The 26250-nt window shown below is 44.9% G+C and overlaps 1 protein-coding gene across 2 annotated transcripts in view; it reads left to right on the top strand.

The window, feature by feature from the left end:
* Nucleotides 1–10717: 10717 nt before the first annotated feature.
* LOC127567479 (exportin-1-like) overlaps nt 10718–26250 on the top strand; it is an 84700-nt gene continuing 69167 nt past the window's right edge. Inside the window, exon 1 of one of the 2 annotated variants that reach the window (XM_052010443.1) lies at nt 10718–11232. The gene's annotated coding sequence lies outside the window, so the exon portion shown is untranslated. Of the gene's footprint in view, nt 11233–11375; nt 11656–26250 lie in introns of those variants that run through there. The other variant, XM_052010450.1, reaches the window with a different exon arrangement.

Genomic DNA, 26250 nt, shown 5'->3' on the forward strand with positions numbered 1-26250 from the left:
TCACTATGTGTTTCAATTTACATGTGACTAATAAAGATATCTTATCTATTTCTACTCTGTGCTCACTCTGACGTAGCCCTTCTCTGACCCTTCCCTTCCTTTACTAGATCCCTCTGTCTTCATCTCAGGGGATAGGCTAGTGAGAAACATTCATTGCAAGCCTACAGACTCCCACAGCTATCTGGACCATACTTCCTCTCACCATGTTTCCTCCATTCTCCAGGTTCCTCTTGTCTCCATCTCTGATAAGACTTTCCAAATGGGTGCCTTGGAGGTGTCTTCCTTCTTCCTGAACTGTGGCCTCCCCTCTACATAGTTGACAACTCATCTGTTTCCCTCCTCTTCACTCACCCCCCTCTCCTCCTGAATAGAGAAAGAATAGAGTTTCCATAGTCCCTACCTTCCACCCCACCAGGCTCTGCATTCAGCAGGTCATCCTTTGCAATTTCCACCAACTCCAGTAAGACTCCACCACCGGAAATATATTCCCCTTCTCTTCTATTGTAGCCTTTTGAGGGAATCATCCCTGGTTTATTCCTCTGTTCCCCACTAACCAATCGCCTTCTTATGGCAACACACAAAATGAACTCAGGAGTCAGGCAACATCTGTGGTGGGAAATGGACAGTGGATGTTTGGACATCCACTGGACAATGGAGGGGTGGCGATACTGGTCAGGGACACTGTTACGGCTGCGGAAAAGATGGATGTTGTAGAAGGATCATCTCTAGAGTCCATATGGGTGGAATTAAGGAACAAGAAAGGAGCAGTTACTCTACTAGGAGTATTCTATAGGCCCCCCAGTAGCAGTAGAGATATAGAGGAGCAGATTGGCAGGCAGTGTTTGGAGAGAAGCAGAAATAACAGGGTTGTTATAATGGGAGACTTCAACTTCCCAAATATAGATTGGAACCTGCTTAGTGCAAAGGTTTAGATGGGACGGAATTTGTTAAATATGTCCAGGAGTGATTCCTGGACGCAGTATGTGACAGGCTGACTAGAGGGAATGCCATTGTTAGATCTAGTTTTAGGAAATGAACCGGGACAGGTGAAGGATCTTATTGGTGGGAGAGCATTTGGGGGGACAGTGACCATTGCTCCTAACCTCTAAAATTGTTATGGACAGGGACAGGTGCAGAGAGGACAAGAAGATATTTATTGGGAAGGGCGAACTATGAGGCTATAAGGAGAGAACTTGGGAGTGTAAATTGGGATGTCCTTTTTAAGGAAAATGTACCATGGAGATGTGGTCGATGTTCAGGGATCTTATGCAGGATGTTAGGGATAAATATGTCCCCGGTGAGGCAGAGAAGGAATGGCAGGGTGAAGGAACCGTGGGTGACGAGAGAGGTGGAACGACTTGTTAGGGAGAAGAAGGTAGCATACGTGAGGTATAAGCAGCAAGGTTCAGACAGGGCCCGTGAGGAATATAGGGTAGTGAGGAAGGAACTTAAGAAAGGGCTGAGGAGAGCTAGAAGGGGACATGAAAAGGCGTTGGCTAGTAGGGTTAAGGAAAATCCCAAGGCCTTTTTCAAGTACTGTGAAGGGTAGGAGGATGGCTAGGGTAAAGGTAGGTCCGATTAAGGACAAAGGTGGGAGAATTTGCCTGGAGGCGGCGGAAGTGGGAGAAGTTCTCAATGAGTACTTCTCTTCGGTATTCACCAGGGAGAGGGGTCTTGATGATGCGTGGAAGGGAGTGCTGGTAGGGGTAATGTTCTCGAGGTTGTAGATATCAAGAGAGAGGATGTGTTGAAGTTGTTAAATAATATTAAGACAGATAATCTCCGGGGCCTGATGGGATTTTCCCCAGGCTGCTTCGAGAGGCTAGGGAGGAGATTGTTGAACCGCTGGTAAGGATCTTTGAGTCCTCGTTGTCCATGGGATGGTGCCAGAGGATTGGAGGGTTGCGAATGTTGTCCCCTTGTTCAAAAAAAGTAATAGGGATAGGCCAGGGAATTATAGACCAGTGAGTCTCACGTCTGTGGTGGGTAAGCTGTTAGAAAGGATTCTAAGGGATACGGATTATGAACACCTAGAGAATCATGGACTGATTAGGGACAGCCAGCATGGCTTTGTGAAGGAAGATCTTGCCTCACAAGCCTGATAGAGTTCTTTGAGGAGGTGACCAGGAAGTTTGCTGAGGGCAGTGCGGTGGATGTAGTTTACATGGATTTTAGTAAGGCGTCTGATAAGGTTCCTCATGGTGGGCTTCTTCAGAAGGTCAGAGGCCAAGGGATCCAAGGAAGCTTGGCTGTGTGGATTAGGAATTGGCTTGCATGTAGAAAGCAGAGGGTTGTGGTGGATGGAGTGCCCTCGATTGGAAGGCAGTGACTAGTGGTGTCCCGCAGGGATCGGTTCTGGGACCTCTACTTTTTGTGATATTTATAGATGACTTAGATGAGAGGGTGGAGGGCTGGGTTAGTAAGTTTGCGGACGACACTAAGATCGGCGGTGTTGTGGATAGTGTGGAGGGCTGTCGGAGCTTACAGAGGGATATTGATAGGATGCAGAGCTGGGCTGACAAGTGGCAGATGGAGTTCAATCCGGAGAAGTGTGAGGTGGTACACTTTGGAAGGACAAGCTCCAGGGCAGAGTACTGGTAAATGGCAAAGGTACTTGGCAGTGTGGAGGAGCAGAGGGATCTGGGGGTTCATATTCACAGTTCAGTGAAAGTTGCCTCACAGGTGGAAAGAGCAGGTAAGAAGGCCAATGGGATGTTGGCTTTCATAAATCGCGGGATTGAGTTTAAGAGCCGCGAGGTGATGATGCAGCTTTACAAAACTCTAGTTAGGCCACACTTAGAGTACTGTGTTCAGTTCTGGTCGCCTCATTATAGGAAGGATGTGGAGGCGTTGGAGAGGGTGGCAGAGGAGATTTACCAGGATGCTGCTGGATTAGAGAGTATGGAATATGAGGAGAGGCTTAAGGTGCTAGGGCTTTATTCACTGGAAAGGAGGAGGATGAGAGGAGGCATGATAGAGGTATATAAAATACTGAGAGGAATAGATAGAGTAGACAGTCAGCGCCTCCTTCCCAGGGCACCAATGTTCAAGACGAGAGGGCATGGCTTTAAGGTTATGGGTGGGAGGTTCAGGGGAGATGTCAGAAGGAGGTTTTTCACCCAGAGAGTGGTTGGTGCATGGAGTGCACTGCCTGGGGTGGTGGTGGAGGCAGATACATTGGACAGGTTCAAGAGCTTGTTGGATAGGCATATGGAGGAGTGTGGGATGGGGGGATATGCGGGAGGAAGGGGTTAGGTAGTGTGAGGGTGGTTTGACGGACGGCACGACACGGTGGGCCGAAGGGCCTGTTTTGTGCTGTATGGTTCTATGGTTCTATGGTTTGGGTTGAGACCCTTCAGCTACCTGACCTGCTGAGTTCCCCCAGTGTTTTTGTGCAATGCTCCAGCATCTGCAATCTCTTGTGTCTCCCTGCTTATGGCACAACTTCACTGCTTCTCTAAGAAAAAGCGAAGCAATAATTCACTTGCCCTTCTCCCAATCTACTGTATTGCATTTGGTTCTGTGTATAGGAGAAACCAAAGGCAGATTGGGTGGTCACTTTGGAGCACGTGTGTTTGGTCTGTAGGGGTGACTCTGAGTTTCCTGTTGCCACCACTTTAAGTCTCCATCCTACTACCACTCTGCCTGCACTGTTATGATCAGGCTAATGTGAGTCGAGGAACTGCACCTCATCTTCTGTCTGAGCTGTTTTTGCAGCCTTCCAGACTCAATATCGAGTTCTGCAGTTTCATGTAACTTACTTTCTCTGTCTGCATCAGAAATGGCCATTTGCAATGTAAGTCATCCATCTGCAATATCGTCTTAATTTTTCTCTCTCCATGAGCACTGCCTGGTGTGTCAGGCATGTCCTACAGCCTGCATTTCACAACTTCCACGTTCCTTTGTTTCCTCACTCTCCAACTGCCCTCATTTCACAGCTTTTGTTAATTTTCTCTTAATTTCCCCCCTGTAACCTATTGACCCCTATGACTTATCCCAATAGCAACCTAGATTCACCGTCGGAGATATTCCCTTTGTCCTATCCATTCCTACCACACCCATTCTGGTCTTATACGAACTCGATTCAAGTTCAAGTTCAAGTTACTTTATTGTCATTCACCCATGTTCTATAAAAACACACAGAGGAATGAAATGTCGTTTCCCCCAGACTCTCACAACAGAGGACATACATAGAACAGAGGACATACAATAAAGGCAGACAGAAAAATTGTGCAAGTACAAATAGTGCAAAAAACTGGTATATACAGAATACAAAATTAGTGCAGGGTTAGTGCAAAACTGAGTTAGACGAGGAAAATACAGAACTCAGTGTGTTGCACTAAATGTACAAACAGGTTCAGCAGCAGCCAAAGTTCTTATACAACGTTGTGCAAACCAGGGCTTTTGATGCGGCATTTGTCTGAAACTGCCTCCAGGGTATTCAGGAGCCTGACGGCCTGGGGGAAAAAAATCTGTTGTACAGTCTAGTAGTTCTGGCCTGGATGCTCCATTACCACCTGCCAGACAGTAGTGGGACGAATAGGTCGTGGGGAGGGATGAGAAGAGTCATCTATGATTCTGCAGACCTTGCGTGTGCATCGTGTGTTGTAGATATCCAGGATGGAAGGAAGAGGTATTCCAATGATCTTTCCAGCTGTACTCGCAATTCTCTGCAAAGACTTTCAGTCAGAGATGTTACAGTTACTGTCCTGGGCAAAGATGCAGCTGCTCAGGGCACTCTCAATGGGGTCTTTTCCCCCAGTTCTGATGAAAAGTCTTTGACTTGTTACCTCTGTTTCTTCTTCCACAGATGCTACCTAACCTCTCACCCCCTAGTGTTTCCAGCATTTCCTGTTTTTACTTCAGATTTCCAGCGTCTGCAGTTTTATTTTATTTTGCAGAGATTCTGATTGTGATGGTGGAGTCCGGCGTATTGCCTGTAAGGTACGATTGTGTGGGTACGACTGGGTCAGCCTGTCGCTTGTCCAGCTCTTCCAATTAAGACACCATTCCCCATATGTTTGTGACGAGGACTTTGCAAGGTCAACTGGGCTGGGAGAGGCTTTGCTGGGTCCAAATTCACTGCCAAGATCAATGCCAAGTTTTTAGTCCAGTTTTATTCCTCTGTTTAAGTGTTCCGGTACTGGTAAGTTTACCAAACGGTATGACTTGCACATTTTAAACAAGAATAAGAATTTTTAGTTTCAGCTGCTCTTCTCCTCCCTTCCCCCTGCCACAACATGCATTTTCTCTGGAATCTCTGGAAAATAAAATAAAACAATTTTGAGCAGTATCACAACAACAACCGAGGGAGTGGCTTGCTCGGAGAACATTTAAGTGTCACCCAGATGGGATGGGTCTGGAGTCACATGAAGGCTAGACTGGGTAAAGACAGCAAATCTCCTCCCCTGCAGGACATTGGTGAACCAGGTTGTTTTTATTTACAGCAGTCTGGTAGTTCTACATGGCTACCTAAGACTTGTTTTTATTTCCCTCTAAGTTCCTCAGTGGCAGAATTTAAATTCCACACCTGCTGTGATGGGAGTCAAACTCAGGTCTCTGGATTACCCGACGCTCTCAGATGCAAGCCATTTCAATTGTCCTCTCCGTTCCCACACCGACCTGACTGTCCTCGGCCTGCTCCACTGCTAGGGTGAGACCAAACGCATACAACGGGAACAGCACCTCATATCCCGCATGGGTAGTCTGCAACCCAATGGCATGAACATTGAATTCTCCAATTTCAGATAACCTGGTCCCCCTCTGTCCCTTCTCCTGATCTACCCAGTTGCTCCTACACACCCCCAGCCCTCTACGTAGTGGTTAGCGTAACGCTATTACAGCGCCAGAGACCCGGGTTCAATTCCGGCTGCTGTCCGTAAGGAGTTTGTACGTTCTCCCCGTGTCTGCGTGGGTTTCCCTCCGGGTGCTCCGGTTTCCTCCCGCCTTCCAAAGACGTACGGGTTAGGAAGTTGTGGGCATGCTGTGTTGGCGCCGGAAGCGTGGCGACACTTGCGGGCTGCCCCAGAACACTCTACGCAAAAAAAATGCATTTCACTGCGTGTTTTGATGTACATGTGACTAATAAAGAAATCTTATCTTATCACGCAGTTTCTTTCTCCTCTCCTCTCCTCTCCTCTCCCCCTTCCATAGTTCCTAAACGCCCACCATAATAACTCCCTTATTTGGCTCCATGACCCACCCTCCTTTCCCAGCAGGTTCCATCATCTGTAGCCCTTCCTTGACTCCATTTATCACCTCCCAACCTCTGTTGCTATCTCCACTCCCCTCCTCATCTGGATCTACCCATCTCTTGCCAGTTCTTTCCCCACACCTCCCCCTCACCCCTTTGCACTCGTCATCTTCCCTCTGCTCTTTCAGTCCAAATGAGGGGTCTCCATCTGAAACGTCGACCGTTCATTCCCCTCCACAGATGCTGCCTGACCTGCTGAGTTCCCCCAGCAGTTTGTCTTCTCCTCCTGATTCCAGCATCTGCAGTCTCTTGTGTCTCTCTGGATCGTGAGTCTGGTAATTTAACCATTGCGCCACCACTGTACCCACTATTCCCATCTGGGTTCTAACTGCCAATGAATTACCCCAAGATTATGCCTCCAGTTGTCAACTTTCCCAGCCAAAGGAAACAGCTCCTCAGCACCCACCCTGTCAATCCTCCCAGAAACTTAGAGATCACTCCTTTTAAATTTCCCAGTGAGTCTCACTCTTCCTAGGATAACCCCCTTATCTCAGGAATCAATTTTGCAAATCTGCACTGCTCTAAATCCAAGGCCAGTACATACTTCCTCACAGACAAGATAAAGACAAAAACTGTACAGAGTGCTCCAGAATGATGTCTCAAGCCCTGTATAATCTCAGCAAGACTTGGCTGTTTTTACCCCCCAATCCCCTATAAACGTGCATATACCAACATGGGCATCTAAACTGAAGAAGGAACTCCAAAAAATTGTGGCTCAGTTCCAGATAAGGCAGACAAAACTGTGGAAGAGTAGCATTTATTTTACTTCTATCTATTGTGGTAATTTGCAAAGATCAGTAGCCATATTCATTTCTGCGTGTTGTGGCAAGAGGAGCAGCTGAAACTAAAAATTCTTCTGGACCGTGGTGACTCGTTGCAAGCTGCTCTCTACAGATCTACTCATTATCTTTACTATAATCGTTCTACACATTTAAATTTAAATTCTATGTCAACCTGTACTACCTCAATGCACTCTGTACTAACTCAATGTAACTGCACTGTGTAATGAATTGACCTGTACGATTGGTATGCAAGACGAGTTTTTCACTGTACCTTGGTACAAGTGACAATAATAAACCAAACCAATACGTGTAAGTCATACCGTTTGGTAGAGCTGCTACCTCACAGCTCCAGCAGCCCAGGTACAACCCTCACCTCTGCTACTGCTTGTGAGGAGTTTGCATGTTCTCCCTGTGATCATGCAGGGTACCTCTGGTTCCCCTCCACATCCCAAAGATGTGCAGCTTGCTTGCCCATCGTAACCTGCCCCTTGTGCCTGAAGACCCACACTCAACAATTCAGGAACAGCTTCTTCCCCTCTGCCATCAGATTTCTGAATGATTCATGGATCCATGAACACTACTTCATTAATCGTTTTTTTTTGCACTATTTATTTAATCTGTAATTTATAGTAATTTTTATGTCTTTGCTGCTGCAAAACAACAAATTTCACAACATATAATTCAGTGATAATAAGCTTGATTCTGATTCTAATACCTATTGTATTTTTGACCTACATACATCAATACAAGAGGGCATGGCTCAATACAAGAGGGCATGGCTTTAAAGTAATGGGTGGGAAGTTCAAGGGAGATATCAAAGGAAGATAGGAATTATAGGTATCTAATTAGTCAAGGTATCAAGGGATATGGGGAAAAGGCCATATATTGGGGCTAGATAGGAATAGTTGAGCTCATGGTGAGGTGGCGGAGCAGACTCGATGGGCTGAATGGCCTACTTCTGCTCCTTTATCTTGTGTGTCTGTGTGTGTAAATCTCCTCTGCACCCTCTCTGAAGCTCCCACAATGTTTTTTTTGAGTCCCTCCAGCAGTTTGATTTTTTTTGCTCCAGATTCCAGCATCTGTGGTCTCTTGTGCCTCTGGGTAACTTCAATTCAGCATAGGACATAGTCACATGTAATTTCCCTATAAACATTCCTAATATTCATTAGTATATTTGCTCTTGGATCACCCATTTGGCTTGTATTGTGCTGTACTGTTCTATGTACATCCTTTGCTACACTGGAGTCCCAGGAATGTGACTGGATTGTTTGGTCTGCAGGGACTGCTGGAGAAACAGGTGAGTCTTCGATAAGGCCCAGGAATGACTGAGGAGGTCACAAACCCAGGAAGGGGGTGGGATGGAAACCAGAGACCACAGGAGCAGACAAAATGGAGGCCTGAGTGGGCAAGATGGAGGCCAGAGACCACAGGAACTGGAATGTTTGGATGACTTGGCTCTTTGTGCTTGAGGCTTGATATTAGCAGAATTCTGCCATAATTGTGCAATTTCACCAAAACAAAACCCAAACTGCTGGAGGAACCCAGCAGGTCAGGCAGCATCTGTGGGGGAAATCGACAGTCGACGTTTTGGGTCAAATTCCTCCCCCCTCCCTGCCACAGATGCTGATCAACCCACTGAGTTCCAGATGAAGGGTCTTGACCCGAAAATGTCGACTGTCCATTTCCTTCCACAGATGCTGCCTGACCTGCTGAATTCCTCCAACATAGAACACTACAGCACAGTACAGGCCCTTCAGCCCACGATGTTGTGCCGACATTTTATCCTGCTCGTAGATCTATCTAACCCTTCCCTCCTACATAGCCCTCCATTTTTCTATCATTCATGTGTCTAAGAGTCTCTTAAATGTCCCTAATGTATCTCCCCCCACAACCTCTTCAGGCAGTGCATTCCATGCACCCACCACTCTGTGTAAAAAAAACTTACCCCTGACATCCCCCTTATACCTTCCTCCAACCACCTTAAAATTATGCCCCCTCGTGTTAGCCATTTTCACCCTGTGAAAAAGTCTCTGACTGTCCACTCGATCTATACCTCTAATCATCTTGTACACCTCTATCGAGTCACCTCTCATCCTCCTTCTCTCCAAAGAGAAAAGCCCTAGCTCACTCAACCTATCCTCATAAGACATACTCTCCAATCCAAGCAACATCCTGGTAAATCTCCTCTGCACCCTCTCTAAAGCTTCCACAATGTTTTGTTTTTTTTGAGTCCCTCCAGCAGTTTGATTTTTTTGCTCTAGATTCCGGCATCTGTGGTCTCTTTTGCCTCTGGGTAACTTCAATTCAGCGTAGGACACAGTCGCATGTAATTTCCCCATAAACATTCCTAATATTCATCAGTATGTTTGCTCTTGGATCACCCATTTGGTGCGCACCAGATGGATGGTGTGGGGTGACGAATATACAAAGAACACAAAATGTGTTGCTTGAGAAGAAAGTGGTGCATTAACATTTCAAAACATGTCTGAACAGAATTAAACATGCACAAAAAAGGAATAGAGCATCACACTTCGTCATGTTCCAAGTAGCCGTGGTTCCCAACCATCATGTGATAAGATGTGCGTCTTTCAAATGACCTCCTGCCACCAACCACTCTACCCCCCGTCGGTCATGCCAATGCTTTTTTTTATGTCATAAACAGCAGAGTTCAAAGAGAAAAAAAAATAGCAGTGTTGATTTTTTCAAAAGCAATGCTTGCATGCAGTCTTGCAACGGTACTCAGCCGGTTAATCTTCAATTCCTAAAGCCTGCAGGACGATTCTGGGCGGCTAGCCTCCTAATTGAAGCCAACTGCCCAAGTTGGGGCGTGCTTGGCATGTGCTGGGGCAACGTTTAGTAGCTTCCACTGAAAATAATTAAGTGGAACATGCCCCTTTAGCATCGCAGCGGGCGGGAGATTGGGGAGGTTACACTGCGCGAACTTATTTGATTCATCGCTACCAGCAGAAAACGAACGCAAGGAACGGGCATTGCCCCGCCGCACACGTCTTTGCAACAGGTTACATGATCATATTTCACACATTATTCTTGACGTGAATCCTGTTCATCCCGGGTGATGGTCACGTTAACCAGTTTTTAAAACAAAAAAAACAAATAAGCACGCGGGGTGAGGCAGTAATTAGACAAGCTTGGAAGCAACTAGCATAAACTAGATCACCTGCCCTGAATATACTCATATAAATATATTTAAAAAAAGACCAAAACTCTGCCTAATGATGATTACTCAAAAACATGAGCTGCAACAGCATGTGTCATCCTGTGGCGGTTGCTACATTGTGTGCGCGGTAAAAATGTAACAAAATCTGTGACTGAAAAAATAACAAATTAACTCCCATCCCACAACATTCATTTGTATCCAGCTACATGATGTGGAAATATATGAAATGATTTGTCCCCACGCCCTTCCAAAACATATCATACAATAGGTAGAAAAAAGCCAACCATCAATCTTGAACAGGCGTTGGTTGTGAAAGGGGAGGGGTGTGTGTGTGGATTTTTCTCTGTTAAATGATCAGAAATAACTCACAAGATCGAGCAAACTGTAACTGAGATCCGTATTATTTTCCCCCCAAAAATAAACAAATGAGATCATTTAAATGTTAAAATGTATTAACTAGACAATATTTGATTTTTATAAAAGGATTTACGGGACGAAGGCTTCGGCGACGCTTCGTGTATTTCCGTCTTTTTTCGGCTGGTTACATGAAGATGGAATCTCCCAGTAAGAACTGGTTGCAACCGGTTGTTGGATTTTTTTTGTGAGGGAAAAGACGAGCAGTAGTGAAAAAGCTCCCCACATTCACTCCGCGATAACACATATAATATATATTTTAGCATATTCAATTGCATTTTCAAAGCTTTAAGATTTGCAGAGAGATTAAAGAAACAAAGAGAGAAAAAGGCGCATCATCTTTAAGTTTGCACAGTATTGCACATCAAGACGCTAATTTATTTTCAACTGCAATTCTGTAAGAAAGGAGGGGACGAAAAAGCGCACAAGAAAGCAAAATATCTCATCATTATTGGAACAACTGTTGCCAACTGTTTTCGCTAAAGACCAAAGAGACTTTCTATTTCGCTCCAGGAGCGGAGGAAATATTTTTTTATTTTTTTCATCTGAAATAAATCACAACTAAAATTAAGGAGAATCTCGAGAAGGGATTTGCAAACCATTTGGTAAGTTGTCTAGTTCTCTTTGCTTTACAACAGGCATGGGTTTCGAAAGGGGGATGGGGCCTGTATTTTGGTGTTCGACACGCTTAGGGGAGTGTCTTTCGTTTTCACTATAGTTTTTAGTAGAGGGAGGGTGGGAAGAATTCAGTTGGAAACACGGGTCTTGTGTATCCACATAGCCTGTTTTTAATCATTCACTGCCAAGTCATTTTGACTTTTTTTTATTTTTAGTAATTTAATCTCATCGCTGCTGCTACCCTCCAAAGACGGAGCCTTGTTTGAAATGCTTGTGCATGTGCAAGTAGCCGCTTAGAAAAAAGGCTGAGTGGTTATCAAAAAAAAATAAGGACTTAGAAGCTCAGTCTCAGAACCAGTAATAGAGCTTTAAGTGCATAATTTATATTTGGACGCGCTTTTGAAAATCTTGTAAGTACTGTGAAGCTTTGCCATATTTTTTGGGGAAGAGTTGCATCTGTTATTTTGTCGAGCCATTTATTTATCCGGTAATTTTAAACATATTTTATGGTTAATGCAACTTTGCCGCCTCAAATTTGCTTAAACTTCATGCATTTTTTTTTGTGTTTTCGACGTGGCGCAGTTTGTTCGGCGCAATACAGTTCCAAAAGCATTTTTGCTTTGTATATTTGCACAGTAGTAAGTAGCTCTTTCTTGGCAACCACGCTGTTTTCCTCACGTTTTTTTTAAAGAAAAAGGGATACATTGCACCCTCCATCCGGTCAGAGATGGTGTCTTAAATTAAACGTGTATGGAGATTATTCACGGTGCTGCTGGCGGGATCTAAATTTTATTCAGCTATTTTGTATTTTTGTTCAGTGTTCCGAGAATGGCAACTTTTCCTATCGGGTGCGACTTGGATTGCGCGGTTTGGTGACGCTCCCTGGAGGTCTTGTGCAATTATTTAAACCACGTTTTGAACGTTGTAGGCAAGACAACCAAATCTTAGGAGGAGGAAGGGGGTTGAGGGGCCCCTTGCCTATTGGGTCTTCTGACAGCAATCGGCCATGCTGCGTTTCTGGTTGGCTACTCGGTTTGTCACTCCCGACAGCACATTGGGTTGCTGCGGATTCACCGCGGGGATGTGACAATTTTAAAAAGTATCCTTTCTCACCATGCTTCCTTTGGAGCTGGATCTTGCTGCAGATCAACCGGTTCTATTTACATTTGCGTGATTAGTTTTTGCATTTGGCCCTCTGAGTAATTGTCCCAAGTAAAACGCTGGAAACACTCAGCAGGTCGGGCAGCATCTGTGAATAAGCAGTTTTCTAACTTGACTCAGAGCCTCCAGAGACTAGGCTGACGTTCAAGTGTAGAACTGAGTGGTGTTACACCTTTGGAACTGCCCTCTTGGATGAGAAATTAAGCACTGGTGGGTATTTACTCCACCCTTGGCGGAGGAAACTAAAAGGGATTTCCTCACTTTTGGATTGATGTTTGTGGGAGCTTGTGTATAATCAATGGACACCTCTCAGCGGTTAGCGTAACGCTATTACAGCGCCAGCGACCTGTGTTCAATTCCGGCCGCAGTCTGTAAGGAGTTTGTACGTTCTCCCTGTGTCTGTGTGGGTTTCCTCCGGGAGCTCCAGTTTCCTCCCACGTTCCAAAGACGTACGGGTTAGGAAGTTGTGGGCATGCTATGTTGGCGCCGGAAGCGAGGTGACACTTGCAGGCTGCCCCCAGAACACTCTACGCAAAAGATGCATTTCACGTGAATGTGTTTCGATGTACATGTGACTAATAAAGAAATCTTATAACTACATAATCCAGAAAATACTTGTAGTGCAAAACGGCAAAGTTGAAATAAAAACAAAATGCTGTCAGACAGTTGTCAACCTGAAACATTAATTGTTTCTGTTGCCTTAGCTGGTCAGGCTGTGTTGTATCAAACATTTTCCTTTTTACCCCAGAATATACTTGATATATGAAAGAAGGCCTTTTTTCAATGAAGAGGTGATTACTGACTACAGACTTAGTGTGGTACAGCATGGAAACAGGCCCTTCAGCCCAGTTGGTCCATGCTCACCAAGATGCCCATCCTCTTGGACTGCTGAAGTCCTTCTGGTGAAAGTATTCCCACAGGATTTAGACCCACAGAAGGACTGGTGATTTATATTTCCAAATAAGTATGGTGTACAAGTGATGATGTTCCCACGACCTGCCACCCTTGTCCTCTTTGATGGCTTTATAACCATGGCTTTGGGAGATGCTATTGGAATATAGAACACTACAGCACAGTACAGGCCCTTCGGCCCACAATGTTGTGCTGACATTTTATCCTGCTCTAAGATCTATCTAACCCTTCCCTCCCACATATCATAGGTGAGTAACTGCTGTTCATTTTTTTTCTTTAGCTGCCACTTTGTGCCGTAGGTAGAGTGTTTAGGATGGTGACAATCAACTAGGCTGCTGTGTCTTGGGTGGTGATGAACTTGGAAGTTGCTGGAGCTACACTCATCCAGGCAAATGGAGAGTATTCCATCATTCTCCTGACTTGTGACTTGCAGATGGTAGAGAGATCTTGGGGTGCTTGACTTGCTCCTACAGTCACATATTTATGTGGCTGGTCTAGTTGAGTATCTGGTCAATTGTGATCCCCAGGGTCATGGTGTTGGATATATAAGATATTTATTTATTAGTCACACGTACATCGAAACACACAGTGAAATGCGTCTTTTTGCGTTACTGAGAATGTGCTGGGGGCAGCCTACAAGTATTGTCACTCCTCTGGCACCAACTTCTGGCCTACAGCTCCTAACCTGTATGTCTTTGGAACGTGGGAGGAAACCGGAGGAAACCCATGCAGACATGGGGAGAACATACAAACTCCTTACAGACAGCGGCAGGAATTGAACCTGGGTCGCTGGCGCAGTAATAGTGTTATGTTAAACGCTACACTATCGTGAACTTGGTGATGGTTATGTCATTAAGTGTTAAGGGTAAGTGACTTTATTCTTTGATCATTACCTGGCACTCTTACGGCCCATTTATCAGCCCATGCATGAATGTCTAGGTCTTGCTGCATGCTAGCATGGACAATATTATTTGTTGAGGAGTTATGAATGGAATTGGACATTGTGCACTCATCCTGACTCCTGACCTTGTGATGGAAGGAAAGTCTTTGCAGCTGAGGATGATTGATTGTAGGATGCTGCACTGAAGAACATCTGCTTTGGTCCGCACGTCCTGGTGCTGGGATGATTCGCCTTCACCCACAACCATCTTTCTTTGTGTGAGGTATGACTCCAGTCATTGGAGTGTTTTCCCCTTGAGATCCATTGACTTCAGTTTTACCAGCCTCCTAGCTGCCATGCTTGATCAAATGCTGACTTGGCGTCAAGGGTAGTCGCTCTCACCTCGCCCCTCAGCTCTGTGGTCCAAGTTGGGACCAAGGCTGCAATGAAGTCTGGAGCGGAGTGGTCCTGATGAAATCCAAAATGGGCTTTGGTGAGCAGATTATTGGTGAGTAGATGTTGCCTGAAGCATTGTTGACAGCCTCCATCATCTTGTTGGTTATTGAGTAGACTCATTGATTAGCAAGGTAGGATTTGGCCATACCTGGGCTATTTTTCACATTGGGATTTCTTTATTAGTCACATGTACATTGAAACACACAGTGAAATGCATCTTTTGTGTAGAATGTTCTGGGAGCAGCCCACAATTGTCCCATGCTTCCAGCGCCAACACAGCATGCCCACAACTTCCTAACCCGTACGTCTTTGGAATGTGGGAGGAAACCAGAGCACCCGGAGGGAACCCACGCAGTTACTGGGAGAACGTACAAACTCCTTACAGACGTTGGCCGGAATTGAACCTGGGTTACTGGTGCTGTAATAGCGTTATGCTAACCGCTACACCACCAAACAGAATGCCTGTGTTGTAACTGTACTGGAACAGCATGGCTAGTGGTGCGGATGGTTCTGCAATGTGGATCTTAAAGAGTACAGTGGGCATAGGCCCAGTCTGCTTAAACACACCATATTGGGCAAACGCACCATCACGGGTCGATCTAGTGAACCTTTGCTGCATTCTCTCAATGATGAATAGGTAGGAAGACCAGATGTGTTTCAGTTATAAGGGAGAGACACTCCAGGTGGACTTCAGAGTCTTGGCTGTATTCACAGCTCTCAACTATTTCTTGGTATTATGTGGAGTGAATCAAATTGGCTGAAGGCTGGCTTCCAGTGATGGTGAGGATCTCAGGAGGAAGCTGAGATGGATCATTTATTTAGCATTTCTGGCTGGACATGGGTGGTAATGCTTCAGCCTTGCCTCCAGCATTCACATGTGGGGCCCTGCCATCGTTGAGGGTGAGGAAGTTCTTGGAGCCGTCTTCTCCACCTGTCCACCTGTCGTGACCTCAGCTTTGATCTGATCTGTTGGTTCGAGATGCTTAGCTCTGACTATTCCTGGTGTTTCAAGTTGGCAACACCTAATGGCGTTCCTTCCTTTTGCACTCCTGTGTACCAGTGTTGATGATTGTGGCAGAGTAAGTAATACGCGGGGCTGTGAGGGTGGTGTGTGGATACTTCTGATGGTCCACAGCACCTCATGGAAACTCAGTTTTGACTCCCAGACCTGTCTGAATCTATCTCATTTTGCATGATTGTAGTGCCATGCCTCACAACACGATGGAGAGTGTTCTTGCTGTGAAGGCGGGACTTCTGCACGGAGAAGTGACCACTGCACTATCCAGCAATGCTGTTGTGGACAGGTACACCTGCCTGAGGTAGATTGGTGAGAACGAGGTCAAGTAGGTTCACCCCTAATGTTGGTTCACTCATTATCTGCTGCAGACCTAATCTGACAGTGACATCCAACAAGACTTGGCCAGCTCAGTCAGTGTTGGTGTTACCAAACCAAAGACATTGAAGTCCCATTGTGCATAGTACGTTGATATAATACATTTTGTACTATAGTGTGTTCTCTGCCCTTGCTGCTTTCAGTGCATTTGTTTTACGTGGAGGAGCACTGACTCTTCAGCTGAGGGTGGATGGTAGCTGATAATTGAGATATTAGATGATGGGTATTTGACCCGATGGCATGAGATGGAGTCATAGGTCTGGAGTGAAGGTGGAGAGCTGCAAGGACTACTCCTTCCTGCATATCTACCACCGTGCTGCCACCTTTTGTGGTCTGTCTTGCCTGTGACATGGGGCATACCGAGTGATTGTGATGGAAAAGTATGACTGTAAGATCTGATTTGTGAGTACGACTATTTCTGGACTTGAATTTGAATTCTCCACCCTTGGGTAACTTGCTGTTTTGGTCTGACTGTATCAGAGGTGGTTATTTCTGCCGGTTGTCTATCTGTGAATTTAGCTCTGCTTCTCTCACTCTCTCGATCTGTGCAGTCCGACTTACTGGGCATATCCCACGGCCCTGCTGTAAATAACACACAACACAAAGAAAAATAATCTGCCTCTTGCTGCCATATTAACCCATTTGGTCTCCTCCTTTCCGACTATTTCCTTCATCCCATCCATCTCTTCCCCCACCTTCTCTGCAACTTAAGACTTGTTTTCTCTCCAGTTCTGATGAAGAATCATGGACCTGCAATGTGAACTCTGTTTCTCTTTCCACGGTTGCTGCCTGACCTGCTGAGTGTTTCCAGCATTTTATGTGAACCTGTGCTTGACTAGTCTGAGGGACAGTTCTTCCAATTGAGACACCGTTCCCCAGATGTTGGTGGTGAGGATTTTGCAAGGTCATCAGGGCTGGGAGGGACCTGCTTGGTGCCTAGGTGAATCCCAGGTGGTCATCTGGTCTTATTCTTTTTCTGCTTGCCATGCTGATAACATCGAGTGGCCTACTGGAACACTTCAGAGGGAACTTAAGTGCCAACCATGTGTTGTGGGTCTTCAGTCATGTATGGGCCTGATCAGGAAAGCATGGGAGATTTTTTTTCCTGTGAAGGATATTAGTAAACCAAATGAGTTTTCAAAGTTGAGTTTATTGTCATGTGCCAAGTACACACATGCATGGGTTCAATGAAAAACTTATTTGCAGTAGCAGCATCACAGGCACATAGATTAGAGACACAACATTCACAAGAAAAACATAAATTATGCAAAAACGAACACTATTAGGACAAAAAAGTCAATTTCACCACTATCTGGTCAGCATTATTTATACTGGTCATTTTTCCAAATTTCAGATTGTTAACTGCATTTAAATTCCACACTGCCTTGGTGGCATTTAAATTCTGGTCTTTGAATTGATATGTTAATTTAAATGCTTTGCCACACAACTTCACTGGACAAGTAAATTGATGGTCAATTAGATCTATTTCTTTCTCCATCCTTATCTCTGTGCCCGCCCCCCCCCCCCCCCCCCCCATACTCTTGAAGATGGTGGATTGCTTTATGTTGTTTTATGACTGTTGCTGAAGAGGACGTTGGTTTGGGGCTGGTGCAAGATGGAAGCAATGGTAGTATTGTGCCATTTAATAGATTGTATAGTTGGGTGGGCAACAAGGAGGACTTGAGCATCCTCGTCTATTACAGCACAGAGATCACTGGATGTTACATCAGTTGCTTAAGATGAGATTGCATTTGCAAATCATCTCATCATAGTTATTGGCTTCTTTGTCTTCCATCTCCAACATACTCCCAAGTCCATTCAACTCAAATAACTCAGTCACTTGAGTCAAGTAGCTATTATGCTTACTGCATTGCTAGGTAACAGAGTGGGATTAAAGGGAAGATGTGCCTTTTGGTGTTAGCTAGGAGAGCTGCAGATGCAGACTATCTTTTTTAATAGATAGGACCTTTTAACATCCATTATAGTAGGCACACAATGCTTTGTCACTTTAGCACCTGTTCCAAATGATGGGATTTCCAACAATGTGGTAATGTCTCAGTACTGTTGTATGATTGTGGGGCTGGACCCCATGACATTTGGATTCTACTTTCATTGTGAGCCATTTGAAGACTTCTTGCGCATCAATGAGTCTGAGTGTGATATGTCAGTCCTCGGCCTCCTCCACTGCCAGGAGAATTCCAGGCGCAAACTGGAGGAACAGCACCTCACTTTACGTCTGGGAACCTTGAAGCCTAACGGCATGAACATTGAATTCTCCCACTTTAATTCTCACTGCTCACTGCCCCCGCCCCCACCCCCACCCCCTACCATGCTTCTCTTCTTCCCTTTCCTAGCCTATCTCTCTTTCTACTTTTTTTTTCCCTTTCTCTCCTTACCTTTGACCCATCCCCTGGTGGATCTGCTCTCCCCTCCTCCCCCACACCTGCCTATCACGATCTCTTACCTGCATCTACCTATCACCACCCTGTGCCCACCCCGCCTCCCCTCTTTTGTCCACCTATCACTGCTCTGCTTTTCCCTCCTATATGTTGGGCTTCCCCTTTTCCTATCTTCAGTCCTGAAGAATGGTCCCGACCTGAAACGTTGACCGCCTGCTTTTCTCCACGGATGCTGCCTGGCCTGCTGAGTTCCTTCAGCATCATCGTGTTTTTCATCTTGCAGATCAATGTTCTGTGGCCACCTTTTCGTATTACTTCTCTAAAGATGAATGCCAGTGAGTGAAGGAGGGTGAGATATACTTAAGGGTGAATCGTGTTTCAATTTTCTGATTTAATTCTTTAAGTTCCTTCCAGAATTACTTGCTCCAGTAATTGACCTGCTTGTACTCTTACATTGACTCTTCTACAGCTCAAGTTGTTTCCTGTCAAATTTCAAAGGTCAGAGTCTATAATTCTAATGGTCAATGTTTTCTGTAGTTCAGCTGGTTTCTGATACTTATCGTTGGGTTTTTGCTGCAATTCTGTTTGGGGGGAAAACTGTTGCATTGTGCTTTGGAAAGATTATCGATTTGTGTAGAATTACTGTTGCAAAGACGGACAGTCACAGGGACCCTGTAGCAATGAAACCTGGAAACTGGGTATGATGAATAATCAAGGCAGCTTTCAAAATTGTACGTTGCATTTTGAATCCCTCGGTGCAAATTCAACTTTTGTCACAATTCTGCAGTCAAAAACCATTTTAATCTCTTTAAATTTTATTATGTTGTAAAATTAGCAAGTGCAATAGTATTAGATACTTTTCAAGTAGGACATTGAACCAAGGCTCTGTCTGCTTTCTTAGGAGAGATGTGAGATCCACTTAACTTGCAGAGTGAGGGAGTCCTCCCCAGTCACCTGTCAATGTTTCTCTCCATCAGCATAGCTGAAACTTGATTGTAGTGAGGGTCATGTTCTTGTTTGTGGGACTTTGTGCCATCTTGCTGCTCCATTTCAAACAATAAAACATTCAACAACTTGAAAAAGTGGTGTGTCCCAAGTACATGAAAATAACCAAGCGAATGCTTGTCAATTCTGATTCAGTGTCAATTAAGATTAAGGTTGACTTTGGGCAGAGAGAGGGGCATCAAAAGGTAAATGTGAGGCAGTAGGAACATTGACAGTGATAGAGGTGTCATGGTTTGTGTCAAGAGCAGAGTAGGAGGAACTGGAAGTCTTGACAGTGAATTATTGAGGGAGAAATGATCATTTTGTGGTCCAGAAAAGGCTAGTGAAATGAAGAAGTTAAGGGGATAGAAGGTACCTGTGAACATGGGGAAAAGAAGCAGGAGTAGGACACTCGGCTCCTTGTACCTGCTCCATAATTCAGTGTCATGGTCTTTTACCTTGGTGTCACTTTCCTGCACCAACCCTGTATCTCAGGATTTCCTTAAAAACCTATTAATTTCTATTCAATATATTCATCAACTGAACCTCCATAGCCCTCCTGAGTAGAGAATTCCAAGGATTTACTACCCTCTGGGTGAAGAAATTTTTTTTTTGTTATCGATCCTGAACGACCACCCCAAGTACTGAGAGCCAGACCCCTCTTAGAAACCCCAGATGGAGTAACACCATCCCTGCATCTACTCTGTCAACCCCCATAAGAATTCTGTACGTTTCAATGAGATCACCTCTCACTCTTCTCAACACTAGTGAGCATAGGCCCACTTTAGGCAAACGCTCCATCACAGAAATCATTCTGGTGAACTGTTGCAATCCCTTCCATCACATGTTGGTAGGAAGAACAGACCTGCTTTCAGTTATTGGGGTGGTGGGGGGTGGTGGGTGGTGGGGGAAATAGGCTGAGCTTATTTTCCTTGGAGAGGAGGTGGCTGGTGGGGTGCAAGTGGGGGAAACACTTGATAGAGGTGTAGAAATTACGAGGGATGTAGATAGAAAACCTTTCCCCTTAACAGAAGTATGTAAAACTAGGGGGCATAGGTTTAGGGTAACGGGCAGTTTAGGAGAATTCCTCTCTCCTAGCAGGTAGTTGGAATCTGGAATCTGGAACACTGTTGAAGTTGATTCTGGAGACAGAGGCTCTTGCAACATTTAAGTAGCATCTAGATGAGCACTTGAATCACCAAGGCAGAGAAGGCTAAAGGCCAAGTTTGATAAATTAGATTACTATAGGTAGGTACTAGATGGTTGGCATGGACATAGTGGGCTGAAGGGACTGTTACTGTACTCTATGACTCTGACAATATTCCAGGTACAGTCTCACTAGGGTCTTGTATAATTTCAGTAGATACTTTCTATTCTTAAATCTTCTTGGAATAATGTACTATTTGCTTTTCTGTTGGACTGCCTGTACCTGCGAGTTAATTTTCAGTTATTAGTGTGTAAGGACACCCAGATCCCTTCTAAATCTTTCAATTCCTCCAAGGGAGGGAGCTAGGGCTTTACTCTTTGGAGAGGAGGATGAGGGGAGACATGATAGAGGTGTACAAAATATTAAGAGGAATAGATAGAGTGGACAGCCAGCGCCTCTTTCCCAGGGCACTAATGCTCAATATAAGAGGGCATGGCTTTAAAGTAATGGGTGGGAAGTTCAAGGGAGATATCAGAGGAAGGTTTTTCAACCAGAGTGTGGTTGGGGCATGGAATGCGCTGCCTCGGGTGGTGGTGGAGGCAGGTACATTGGTCAAATTCACGAGATTATTTTAAATTCCTCCATATGCTTATCTAGTAGAGGGATATGTGGGAGGAAGGGGTTAGATAGTCTTAGGCGAGGTTTAAAGGTTGGCACAACATAGTGGGCCGAAGGGCCTGTATTGTGCTGTACTGTTCTATGTTCAAGCAAAAACTGTGGATGCTGGGAATCTGAGATTTAAAAACAATGGACAAATGCTCGAAATACTCAGCAGGTCGGGGAGCATCTGTGGAGAGAGGAATGGAATTAAAACGTTGCTGATCTTTTATCGGAACAAGGAAAAGCTAGAAATGTGACACACAAAATGCTGGAGGAACTCAGCAGGTCAGGCAGCATCTATGGAGGGAAATAAACAGTCAACGTTTCGGGTCAAGACTCTTCAAGACTCGAGCTAGAAATATGTTTTGTGGAGGGGAAGGAGACATGGAGAGAATAAAGGCGATGTCTGTGACAGGGAGGAAACCCAGGGAAATGTCTAGTCAGGTTACAGTAGTGTGGCGGTTAGCATATAGTGTGGTGGTTAGCGTAATGCTATTACAGCGCCAGCGACCCGGGTTCAATTCTGGCTGCTTGCTGTAAGGAGTTCGTATGTTCTCCCAGTGTCTGTGTGGGTCTCCTCCGGGTGCTCCGGTTTCCTCCCACTTTCCAAAGACGTACAGGTTAGGAAGTTGTGGGCATGCTATGTCGGCACTGGAAGCGTGTCGACACTTGTGGGCTGCCCCCAGAACACTCGACGCAAAAGATGCATTTCACTGTGTGTTTTGATGTACATGTGACTAATAAAGAAATCTTATCTCTTAAAGAATGGTCCTTCCTGCCCCCCTCCCCACCCTGTCATTTGTTACTGATGAAGGTGAGGGAGCACTGGAGACATTGAAAGGTTTAGAGCATGAATGCCATGATAGCTCATGAAGTTGCTTGGAGCAGATGGTGGAGTGAGAGGTGTTAAGAATATTTGTGGAGTGAATTTCATTGAAAATAGCGGAGCTATAGCTAGGTAGGTGACCGTTTGAGGTGTATGTTGAATCACGGAGTATGTGACGTTACCAGGGAGAAATATTTGAGAGTTGATGTAGATGCTTCCTATTTTTAGTTGAGAAGTGAGAGGGGTTTCTTGCAAGTGAAGTTGGGGTGGAATATAGATGAGGTGTCTAAGCTGGGACTTCAGTGTTTGTGGAGGGAAAGCAATCTATTCGGGTGAGTCAGCTACTATGGAATGATCTGTCTGGATGGCACGCAGACAAAAGCTTTTCACTGTATTTATTATTGTACATGTGACAATAATAAATCAAACCCAACAATTTCTGTTTGGCAAGGTGTCCAGATCTACATTTTTGGTAGGGATTGGGATCTTGGAGAGCGATTTGTAGAATTGATCATTGAGGGCAGGCTCCAGAAGAAAGAGGGGATGGGTTTTGAAAGAGTTGGGAGAGAACATGAGAGGTGAGAGCAGTGAGACTGCTGATTGGCTGTCTGTGACACATCTAGAGAGGCTTTCTGACCACCTTACATGGAAGCAGAGATGGTAACCTTGGTAGCACTTTCAGTGGTAGACCAAGCCAAATATTATTTGATAACGCGCGATGTTTAGCTCTGTAAATGTGCAATATAAATGCAAGTAAATGGTTTTGTGATCTGTTATTTATGAAGAATTACCGAGAGATCATGAAATTCAGATGATGAGATCATGAATCTAATGTTTAGCCATTTTTCACTTGATACCAACAAACTGCAGCTAAGCAGCATGATTGTAATTTGGTTTATGCATCAGTTTATAAACCAAAGAGCTGAAATTAAAACTACAACCACCAGATAGTCTGGAACAGAAAACCATTGTAATGGATCAAAAGCAGTAGTAATATATGGATTTAAGAGATTTTGCTGTAATGGAAGGACTTGACCATCGCTGTAAGTTTAACATGATGCAAATGACGTATGGGATTCTGAAACTGCAATTGGATTTTTAAATTTGTGTCAGTGTTGAATTGGTGGGGTTGACTAATATGGGAGAGAACACTGGGTGGTGAGAGTAATGAGACTGCTGGTTGCTTGGCTGTGCTAACAAATATCGAGAGAGGCTTTATGACCCTCTTACATGTGTACCATGTGTATTACTGAATACTGTGGATGAAGTATGCCCTGTATTCCAATATAGACTCTTGTCTGTGTAAAGTAACAGGCTGGATTCTTTTCCTCTGTTATCCAAAAAATTGGTGTTGGAATAAGGAATTGAATTCAATCAGCAGCCTAGGCAAACAGGGTTCTTAATTGAGCTTAACTAGATTTCCTACTCTGAATTAATAATTAACCAATATGAATGATTCATTGGAAATGGCAAACAACACAGTTATCAAAGATGAAGGGGGTTTATGAGTATTTATGAAAGAACAGCTGTGATTAAATCAAAAGTTATCCAACTATTTATCATTCAGTTGTGTACTGTTAAGAGGCTAAATCATTATAAACACATTAAGTTAAATGTATCAACAATTATACTATTCAGTGGTATTACCATCAACATCCTGGTGATCACTTTTTACCGGAAACTCACTGGGCCAGGCACATAATTGGCTGAGTATTCTGCAGGTAGCGACCTCCTAATACTATGTAGTGTTTAGCGTAACGCTATTACAGCGCCAGCGACCCGGGTTCAATTTTGGCCGCTGTCTGTAAGGAGTTTGTATGTTCTCCCCGTGTCTGTGGGTTTCCTCCAGGTGCTCCATTCTCCTCCCACATTCCAAAGACATACGGGTTAGGAAGTTGTGGGCGTGCTATGTTGGCACCGGAAGCGCGGCGACACTTGCGGGCTGCCCCCAGAACACTGCGAAAAAAGGTGTATTTCACTCCGTCTTATCCATGAAGCCTTTCCATCATCTACAAGACAACTCCAGTAATGCTCAAGAAACTCAGCACCACCCAGGACAAAGGAACTCCTGTGATCAGGATGCCGTCTACCATGTATTTCATCTTTTAACCACTGATGAGATATCTTTATTGGTCACCAGTACATCGAAACACACAGTGAAATGCATCTTTGCATAGAGTGTTCTGAGGGCAGCCTGCAAGTGTCGCCACGCTTCCGGCGCCAACACAGCATGCCTGCAACTTCCTAACCTGTATGTCTTTGGAACGTGGGAGGAAACTGAAGCTCCTGGAGGAAACTCACACAGTCCTGGGGAGAACATAGAAACTCCTTACAGACAGTGGCCGGAATTGAACCCGAGTCGCTGGTACTCTAATAGCGTTATGCTAACCGCTACACTATCGTACCTGCACGTTGTTGCAGTGTGTCATCTGCAAATGTACTGCAGACTGCTCCAAAACCCCAACTGCCATCACCAAGAAGCTTCAGCCAGCAGGTGTAATGGAAACGCCACCCCTTCATGCTCCCTCTCAAAGTCTTGCACCGTCCTGATTTGTTGCTGGGACGATATCTTGGAGATCGGCCACTGAATGTGTGCATATGCAAGTGTAATCTAGGTTTTGAAACTATGGCTGAAATTGGGGTGACCTTGGTTCGTAAGTGGAGACAATGTAGGTTGAACTGTTGCCTGTTTGTCCTGTATATTAGATCTGCTCCAGCAGGAAGCTTATTTGGAGATGAGTTGCAATATTGCAGTGAGAAGGATTGAGAAAAGTGTTGACGTGACAGTGCAGCTTTGTTTCACATCAATCTGCATTGATTGTGGTCCTGTTGGTTAACATCATAGATTGCATGCTGCTGTGCAGTGGGTGTATGATAGGGAGGTATTTCTGAACTGAATTTGAGGTGCGTTGTTTGCATGCCTGACACCATTTTCCCAAAACTCCTAGTTTTCTCATGGCAAGAGATTGAGGATGGATGAAATGATTCAAGGATGTTCTCAAAGCTTCCTTGGAAAATCTCCGCCAACTTGTGAGTCCCTCAACTTTGACTGCTCAGAATGGAGGAGGACCATTCCAGATGGCATTGAGAACCCTGAGTCCATGCGCTGGGAGCACATGGTAGACCAGTGTAGACAGAGGAAGCAGCACCCCACTCGCTCGCCTCATCAAGCCCCACCTCTGACAGAGTCTGTCCCACCTTGGGCTCTTCAGTCCTCTCAGAACGCACAGAATTGCAGTGAAGCAAGTCATCCCCCAGCTTCCTATGTTGAAGTTGTATTTGCAGCGTTTTGCTCGGAGAACAGTACCACACAGGAGCAGGCCCTTCGGTGCATGATGTTGCGCCGAACTAATTAAACTAGTGACTAAATCCCTGACTAAACTAATCCCTTCTGCCTACACGATGTTCATATCCCTCCAGTCTCTGCACATTCATGTGCCTAAGGTCCTCTTAAATGCTAGTTTAAGAGAAATTCACTGATTAAAGTTGAGGCAAGAGATTCTGCAGATGCTGGAAATCTGGAGTAACACACACAAAATGCTGGAGGAACTCAGCAGGTCAGGCAGCATCTATGGAGGGAAGTAAACAGTCGATGTTTTGGGTCGAGACCCTTCATCAGGACTGGAAAGGAAGAGGGCAGAAGCTGGAATAAGAAGGTGGGGGGAGGGGTACGTGCAGGCAAGGGATAGGTGAGTCCAGGTTTCACTTATCTTCTGAATTTACCTATCACCTGCCTACATGTAATCCTCCCCCTTCCCCTCCCCCACCCTTTTATTCTGGCTTCTGCCCTCTTCCTTTCCAGTCCTGATGAAGGGTCTCGACCCGAAACGTCGACAGTCCATTTCCCTCCACGGATGCTGCCTGACCTGCTGAGTTCCTCCAGCATTTTGTGTGTGTTTGTTGCACTGATTACAGTTATTGTGTTTCTTGGGAAGAGAGTAGTTTGCACAATTTTTGCCACTAGAAACCTGGTTTCATTTCCTTGACCACCATCCTTGGAATAAATGCATGACTGCAATTGGGCATCTATTGCATTGGTTGCAGGTGCTTGTTGATGCATGGTACCCATGCAGAATATTGTAATTTCGACATTGTGTCAAGCAGTACGTAATTTTTTTGAAATTTACCCCCATTCAACTAAGGAGCAAGCTTGACGTGTACCACCTTTCATATAATGCATCAGTTGA

This window comes from Pristis pectinata, chromosome 1 (assembly GCF_009764475.1).
Source record: "Pristis pectinata isolate sPriPec2 chromosome 1, sPriPec2.1.pri, whole genome shotgun sequence".
Lineage (NCBI taxonomy): Eukaryota > Metazoa > Chordata > Chondrichthyes > Rhinopristiformes > Pristidae > Pristis > Pristis pectinata.